Source organism: Lathyrus oleraceus, chromosome 7 (assembly GCF_024323335.1).
Source record: "Lathyrus oleraceus cultivar Zhongwan6 chromosome 7, CAAS_Psat_ZW6_1.0, whole genome shotgun sequence".
NCBI classification, from domain to species: domain Eukaryota; kingdom Viridiplantae; phylum Streptophyta; class Magnoliopsida; order Fabales; family Fabaceae; genus Lathyrus; species Lathyrus oleraceus.
This window is the reverse complement of record NC_066585.1, coordinates 382,624,198-382,632,545: the sequence shown is the minus strand read 5'-3', so window position 1 is coordinate 382,632,545 and position 8,348 is coordinate 382,624,198. Positions and strand designations below refer to the sequence as shown.

General features: G+C 36.7%; 1 non-coding gene across 1 annotated transcript; it reads left to right on the top strand.

The window, feature by feature from the left end:
• Nucleotides 1–527: 527 nt before the first annotated feature.
• On the top strand, nt 528–634 carry LOC127108753 (small nucleolar RNA R71). The gene has a single exon (XR_007796267.1). It is a non-coding gene; the product is annotated as a small nucleolar RNA R71 (small nucleolar RNA).
• Nucleotides 635–8,348: the final 7,714 nt, after the last annotated feature.

Sequence of the window (8,348 nt, the reverse complement as noted above, 5' to 3'; positions counted from 1 at the left end):
ATCCCGGAGGTATAGCTGGGGCTTGATTTGGAGATTGTCCAGGTGCGTATAGAGCATTATTACTCTTATATGAAAAATTGGGATGATTCTTCCAATTTGAGTTATAGGTGTGTGAGTAGGGGCTTCCTTGAGCATAGTTTACTTGCTCCGCTTGGATTCCTGTTAGGAGTTGACAATCTGCAGGAGTGTGACCTTGGATTCCACAGACTTCGCAATTCTGAGTTATGGCAACTACGGTGGCTGGAGGTGATACATTTAAACTTTCAATTTTCTGGACCAGAGCATCCACTTTTGCATTAACATGATCAAGGTTACTTATCTCGTACATGCCAGTTTTCGTTTGAGGTTTTTCCACCATTGTTCGTTCGGTTCCCCACTGATAGTGGTTTTGAGCCATGCTTTCGATAAGTTGGTAAGCGTCAGCATAAGGTTTGTTCATTAGTGCACCACCTGCGGCGGCATCTATTGTTAACCTCGTGTTGTACAGGAGACCATTATAGAATGTATGAATTACTAACCAGTCTTCTAAACCATGGTGTGGACAAAGTCTCATCATGTCTTTGTATCTTTCCCATGCTTCGAAAAGAGACTCGTTATCTTTCTGTTTAAATCCATTTATTTGGGCTCTTAACATAGCTGTTTTGCTTGGCGGAAAATATCGAGCAAGAAAGACTTTCTTCAACTCGTTCCATGTGGTGACTGAGTTGGAAGGAAGAGATTGAAGCCATCTTCTAGCGCTATCTCTTAGTGAGAAAGGAAAAAGACGAAGTCGAATTGCCTCTGAAGTGACACCATTAGCTTTAACAGTATCAGCGTATTGGACAAATACGGATAAATGAAGGTTAGGATCCTCGGTAGGATTTCCAGAGAATTGGTTCTGTTGCACTGCCTGCAACAGTGAAGGTTTGAGTTCAAAGTTGTTTGCTTCGATTGCGGGTGGAGCAATACTTGAATGCGGTTCATCTTGCGATGGAGCGGCGTAATCTCTAAGAGCACGAGCTGGTTCTGCCATCTCGGGTATCGAAGGGAAAATATTTTTGAAATCAGGAAGTTCTACAGGAGGGAGATTATTTGCAGCACGATATTCCCGAATTCGTCGTAAGACTCGGAGATATAGTTCGATATCGTTGATTTGTAAGTAGAACGGTTCGCCTTGTGAGCGAGTGCGTGGCATACAAATCAACGAAAGAAAGAAAAGAGAAAGAAAAGCCTTAGTCTCTACAGCGTAACAGAAGAGTTACGATATCGACTAAATAAAAGTCCCCGGCAACGGCGCCAAAAACTTGGCCGCGACTTTATGAGTCGAATTTGGGGTACAAACTGCAAGTGCACAGTTCCATCGCGTAGTTTTAAAAGATATCGATCCCACAGGGACTTATGAATCGATATACCGTTATCTAAGGTTACTTCGTAAAGCTAAGGCAGGTAATACTTTGATTTTTGGGGGAAAAAACTAGAACTAAAATAAGATCTAAAATTAATATCTAATAAGCGGATATCGGTATGTAATTCGTCGTAATTAGGGAATCAATTCTTTATTGGTTTCTTGGTTTTAAAGTAAATCTTTTCAGTTGACACTATTGGTTAAAAGTTTTATCTCAAACTCTCGCTCTGTTGAATAAACTATGATTTTATATTAACGTAGCTGTCACTTATAGTTAAGTCAAAAACCACTTTTTGAAAACAATAGAATCCGTAGAAACTCTTTTTAAGAAAACACTAATCGTTTAAACACCCTTATCTCAAACTCTCGCTCTGTTGACTTAGGTTATATAATTAAATTCAAATGCTTAACTCTCGTCCTCACATTCAATCTTTAAAAATACTTTTTGAAAAAGGTTAGAATTTAATTAACTCTAAAAATTGCTCTCGCCCTGATCTAGAATTAATGTCCAATTTACACTGTCAGTCAAAACCTCAAACTCTCGCTCTATTGATTTTAACTTCTTTATGTCTTTTACTCTCGTACAAAAACTTTGTTATTAAACCTGTAAATTGAGACCGTAAAAAGAGTGATTTTAATTTTAAACTTAATTAAACCAACTTAGTTTTGATTCCTTCATTCCGCTTACTTTACATACCGATACCTAAATAAATTAGTCAGACATGCTAAACAGACTTAAATAAATATCATGCATAAACAGATTCATCGCAGGCAAGCAATATAAATTAATAGTAAAAACAAGCATATATAAATTCAACAAATAAATATAGAACCTGAATAATTAAATAGCAGTCTTGAACACTCCACCACAGACCGGTTGGATTTGTTCTTGAGTTCTTCAATCAGGCAGAAAAATAAAACAAAGGAATAAAAAAAACTAGATTCTAACGTAAGGTTAGATCCGGTAAAAGGTACACAATAGTTTCCGGTGTAGAAACTATTGTGCGAAAATTAATTAAGTGCTATAAAAGAAAATAGAATTGCAAAAGAAACAATCTAAAAATTATAAAAGTACTATAAGGAATATGCTTAAGCTGCTGGAAAAAGAAAAATGCAAAGAAAACGAAAACTGGAAACTGTCTAGAAGCGTGGAACCGAGGAAGGGTTTGCAAAGCTGGTATTTATATTGGCACTTTCCGTAACGGTCTTCAGAAGTAGTCCGCGTCAAAGGGTCTTCACGTAACGAAGGTACAGGCGTGGAAATAGGATTCAACGTGCAGATAGGACTCAACGTCTCTGAAGGCAAAAACATAGGGGAATGGTGTGACGTCCGTCACACCATGTGTGACGCTCGTCACAGAAGTGTATACCGCGTGACGCTCGTCACAGCCTCTGTGACGCTCGTCACAGGCACAACGCCTGTGCCTTCTTTGGGATGGGCTTGGCTTTTGCTATTTGTTTCCAAAAACTTCTTTTTGCACCTTCTTTTCTTCCTTTTTTTTACTTTTGCTTCAAATAGACCATCTGAGATAAATAGAAAGGAAATACCGCGTAATATCTGATAAAATGAAATAAATTAAATTAAATAATAATATAATTTAATTGAATTAAGTCCTAAAATGTGATATAGTTTCATGTTATCACTTGATTCCATGATTTTCTCATTTGCACCTCAAAGTTTGCCAATCAATAATACTTCTTCGCCTAGCTATGCGGGTCCATCAGTCCAAACTGTGGAAGAGATTTCCGAGAATATGTTTGAAGATGATTATCATACTAGTCTCGACGAGCAGAACTACCACCACTATGAAGAAGGCTAGCCCAACAATGAACCATACACGAGAGAGTTTTCTCTGCACTGGCAACCATTTGGATATTTCTAGCATTTCATTTATATTTGTCTTTGCATGTTAAGTATTTATCTTCTTTCAAGTATTGTTGATTTCCTTTAATGGTAATATTAATGAAATGATTATGCATGTTTTGAACGAATCCTTTCGTATTCACTCATCTTATCCATTGATATAAAAAAACATTTCTCCCATTCATTTATGAAATTTTTATTTTAGCAAAGATTGAAAGGAGGATGACGAAAACGAAATACCCATAATTATTGACTGTATGCTTTTGGATAAAATCCTGCTGATGATGTACAAGCATTGTTTCAAATCCCCAAACATTGGAGAGATAAGGAGTTAATCCCTAGTTAACCACTTCGAGCCTAGAAGTAGGTTTTTCTTTTGGATCTAAAAAAAACCTTACATCTAACCTGGGGCAGGGTAGTGTTCAGTTAATCTGACTACGCATTTGAATTACAAGATGACGCATCCCGCCTGTGGATCGACTACATGCCATTCTTCTCACACATCCTGAAGTGTCAAAGAAACCTTGAAAATCCAAAAGTTGTGTCGGTTGTTCTTCAATGACCAATGGCTTGGCAATCACAGTTCTCTAAAAAAAATCAAAGAAAGAGCGCGCTAAGTCGAGCACCCAAAAGGTGACTTAAAAAAAATTGGGGCAATCCCGATGGACCAACGCTTCCAAAAGCGGTCCAGGCAAAAATTATGGATCAAAACAAAAAAATCAAAAGAGGCAGTGAAAATCCTCAACAAAAGCAAAACAAGATTCAGTGACCACCATGTCAAGAGTCATAGGGTCACCAACATAAAAAAAAACAAAACAAGATGTCTGCCATTTCTAGAGATTTTACACCTTCAAATTCTCTTAAAAGTTAAATGTGTTGAATTAACTGAACGTAGGATTGGAGATCATCATGAAGAAGGGGTGGGTTAAAATAAACTTTGAGCCTTATATCCTTTTGTTTTAATAACCATGAACTAAGCCACGTTACAACCCTTAAAAGACCTAATTGAGGCGGGTTTATTCTAAAAGCATACTACAACAAGGTTGCGTAAACTGACTCCTAAATATTTGTTAATCACATGTATTGGCATCATATTCTTGTTGTCTCACACACTAGCTAAATCAGCAATGCGTATGAACTAATGGTTCATTCGTCACACACTATCACATCACCTCAATAAATGATTTTTCAAATCTGCGTGAATGTCGCATTAAAATCACCATTGATTAAATAAACAATTTTAATTGCAAGAAAGTACTTGACATCAAGGGACTTCAAAGAAGAAATCAGAGAAGAACTTGATCAGTCGTAAATGCTGACCCAAATCAAGACTACTTCCCAACCCTACGGATTAGGGGCAGGGTACCCAATGACTATGAATTGGTCAGTCCAAAGACAAATCTCCAAGCATCAGTTGGTCAAGGAGACAAATCTTTTTAAAATATCCAGTCCATCTAGGGCAAGTCCTTTAAACGCTCAATCAGGGGCAAAGCATTGTAAGAATTATACACTGGGGCAAATTTGGTTCATGCCATGGTATAATCGTTCCCAGAATTTACTTTCAAAGGAGAATTCCTTTAAAGACCCTACAGACTGGGTCAAACAAGATCCAAATAGCCTTGGGAATAGAGCAAAAGCACAATCATCATGCATTGATTATGTCGTTACGCTCACAAAATCATTTGCAAGCCATCAAGGAATATCAAGCAAAGAAGTGGGGTTTCTATCAAGAAGAAACACACAGTCCATGAGTAAAGGATCAAAATTGGGGCACCAAGAGCATTCCTATTTATCTTTCAATCATCACATCTTCAAAAGATCAAGTGTCAGGAAGTCAAAACCTTTCACCAACCAAAGTCCAATCCATATTGGCATCTCCAAAACCAAAAGTCCAATCCATATTGGCAACTGCCAAAAATAAAAGTCCACTTTGCTGGCATCTTCATAAACCCAAATCCAATTAACATTGGTACCCAAGAAGATCTCACCTTAAAAAAGGGAGATCAATCCAAAAACAACCAATAATACTCTTGCATTACCACATGCACTACATACAATAAACACGCATAACTTTCTTGCTAAATCAGGAAGTTGCATATCAAAAAGCTCTCTTATAAAAACGAGAAATTTTCATTAACATGCATCATATGCATACATAACATAATAAATCCTTCCCATCAATCCTTTGATGAGGACATAACCCGACTTTTTTTTCTTTTCCGTCAATCCTTTGACGATGACAAACTCTCTTCCATCAGCCCTCTGATGACGATATTTTACAAAATTCCTTTTCCACCAACCCTTTGGTGATGCCACTCCATAGTGAAGTCTCTTTTCCATCAGCCCTCTGATGATGATATTTTACAACATATATTTTCTATCAACCCTTTGATGATGCCACTCCATAGTGAAGTTTCTTTCCGTCAACCCTTTGACGATGTCACTCCATAGTGAATTTTCTTTCCGTCAACCCTTTGACGATGACAATTACCTTTTTGTCAACCCTTTGACGATGACAGTCTCTTTTCCACCAACCCTTTGGTGATGCCACTCCATCGTGAAGTCTCTTTTCCATCAGCCCTCTGATGGCGATATTTTACAACATATATTTTCCATCAACCCTTTGATGATGCCACTCCATAATGAATTTTCTTTCCGTCAACCCTTTGACGATGTCACTCCATAGTGAATTTTCTTTCCGTCAACCCTTTGACAATGACAATTACCTTTTCGTCAACCCTTTGACGATGACAGTCTCTTTTCCACCAACCCTTTGGTGATGCCACTCCATAGTGAGGTCTCTTTTCCATCAAACTTTTGATGATGCCACTCCCTAGTGATGTTTCGTTCCGTCAACCCTTTGACGATGATAAACTTCTTTTCATCAACTCTTTGACGACGACAAAGTTTCTTTCCGTCAACCCTTTGACGATGATACTACATATATAATTTCTTTTCCGTCAACTCTTTGACGATAAAAAAACTATTTTCCGCCAACCCTTTGACGATGATATTACATACATAATTCCTTTTCCACCAACCCTTTGGCGATGTCTTCTTTTACCTTTTCCACCAGCCCCCTGTTGATGACAGTTCCCTTCCGTCAACCCTTTGACGATGACAAACTCTTTTCCTTCAACCCTTTGATGATGATATCACATATACAGTTTCTGTCCATCAACCCTCTAATGATGATCGTCCTTTTCCATCAACCCTTTGATGATGCCACTCCCTAGTGAAGTTTCTTTCCGTCAACCCTTTGACGATGAAAAGTCTTTTCCATCAGCCCTCTGATGATGACAATCTCTTCCATCAACCCTTTGATGATGATATTCCCCACTAATCTCATTAAAAAAATGAAATCCTACAAAAAAATCCAAGTACCCAGTTATATTCCCAATCCCATGCATCAGTTCATGCATAATGTTCCTGCCAAACAGGAATTTCATAAAACACAATCATATCAATCATCAGCATACTTATTCATAACCTTATAAAAAATAAAAATAAAAATCATTCGCATTCCTACATGCACATCCTAAACATCCCCAACAATTGCATACTTGCATACCTCTCATGCATCATCCCATGCATGGCAGTACCATCCAAAGTGGAAACATCATATAAAAATCAAACACAAAATATCAATATCCAGAGTCATTCATGTATATCTTGGACATTCCTTATTTCTAAAATAAAATCATTACCCTGCATTTGCTTGTGGAATTATTTTTCTAGCAAGCCATTTTTCAACTTTATGATTAATAATGGTATTCCCAACATTTTCTTTGCTATCATTGCTCCCCAAGCAGAAGCTACCCTAAAAAGTCTCTTATGAGCTTTTCCTCTGCAGAGCAGTTCTAAATCTCTCCCAAAAGGAGTCTTTTCAAAAAATATTTCCCCCAACAGACGAACATATGAGATACTGCTTCATTTATTTGAATAACCTCATTTATCTGTTTGAGGTGCTGCTTCATTTATTTGAAGAACCTCATTTATCTGTTTGAGGTGCTGCTTCATTTATTTGAAGAATCTCATTTATCTGTTTGAGATGCTGCTTCATCAATATGAAGAGTCTCATTCATTTTTAGAGATATTGCTCTGGTATCCTTGAAGAGTCTTAGATTTAATTAAGGTATCATTCCCTTGATCGGAATATCTTAATTCTATCATATAAGATGCTGCTTCAATTCGATACAGAGAATCTCATTTTAGGTGTTTGAGATGTTGCTTCATCAATATGAAGAGTCTCATTCCAAAAAAATTTAGATGCTGCTCTAGTATCCTCGAAGAGTCTTAGATTCAATTAAAGTATCATTCCCTTGTTCGGAATATCTTAATTCTATCATATAAGATGCTGCTTTGATTCGATACAAAGAATCTCATTTTTGCTGTCTGAGATGTTGCTTCATCAATATGAAGAGTCTCATTCCAATTTTCTTTGAGATACCGCTCTAATATCCTCGAAGAGTCTTAGATTCAATTAAGGTATCATTCCCTTGTTCGGAATATCTTAATTCTATCATATAAGGTGCTGCTTCAATTCGATACAGAGAATCTCATTTTTGCTGTTTGAGATGCTGCTTCATCAATATGAAGAGTCTCATTCATTTTTAGAGGTACTGCTCTAGTATCCTCAAAGAATCTTAGATACGATTGAGGTATCATTCCCTTGATGGAATATCTCAATTATATCATGTACCGGTGAAAATTCATTTCAAAATTTAAGGAAACGCTGTATTTTTTCAATAAGTATATTTCGCACTGATCAATTTCATGCATCCAATTTAATTTTTCGAGCAAATTTTCGCCCGACTTTTATTCATTTTTAGTCTTTTTAATTTTGTTCTTTCGCCAAAATAGTCAGATTAAATAAATAGAATTTTCCATATTCTCATTTTATTTTTACCGTGTGTATTTGGAAAGATGCGAATTTTATTTGATTTGATGATTTTAAATTGTTTTAAATCAATTAAAATTATTTAGAAGGGGCATATTGGACATTTTAAAATTGCTTGTGCTTCTTTGGGTTAATCAGGATCGTCGATTCAAATTAATCCATGGCTCTTATTTGCAATCCGAGTCTTATTCCATTATCCA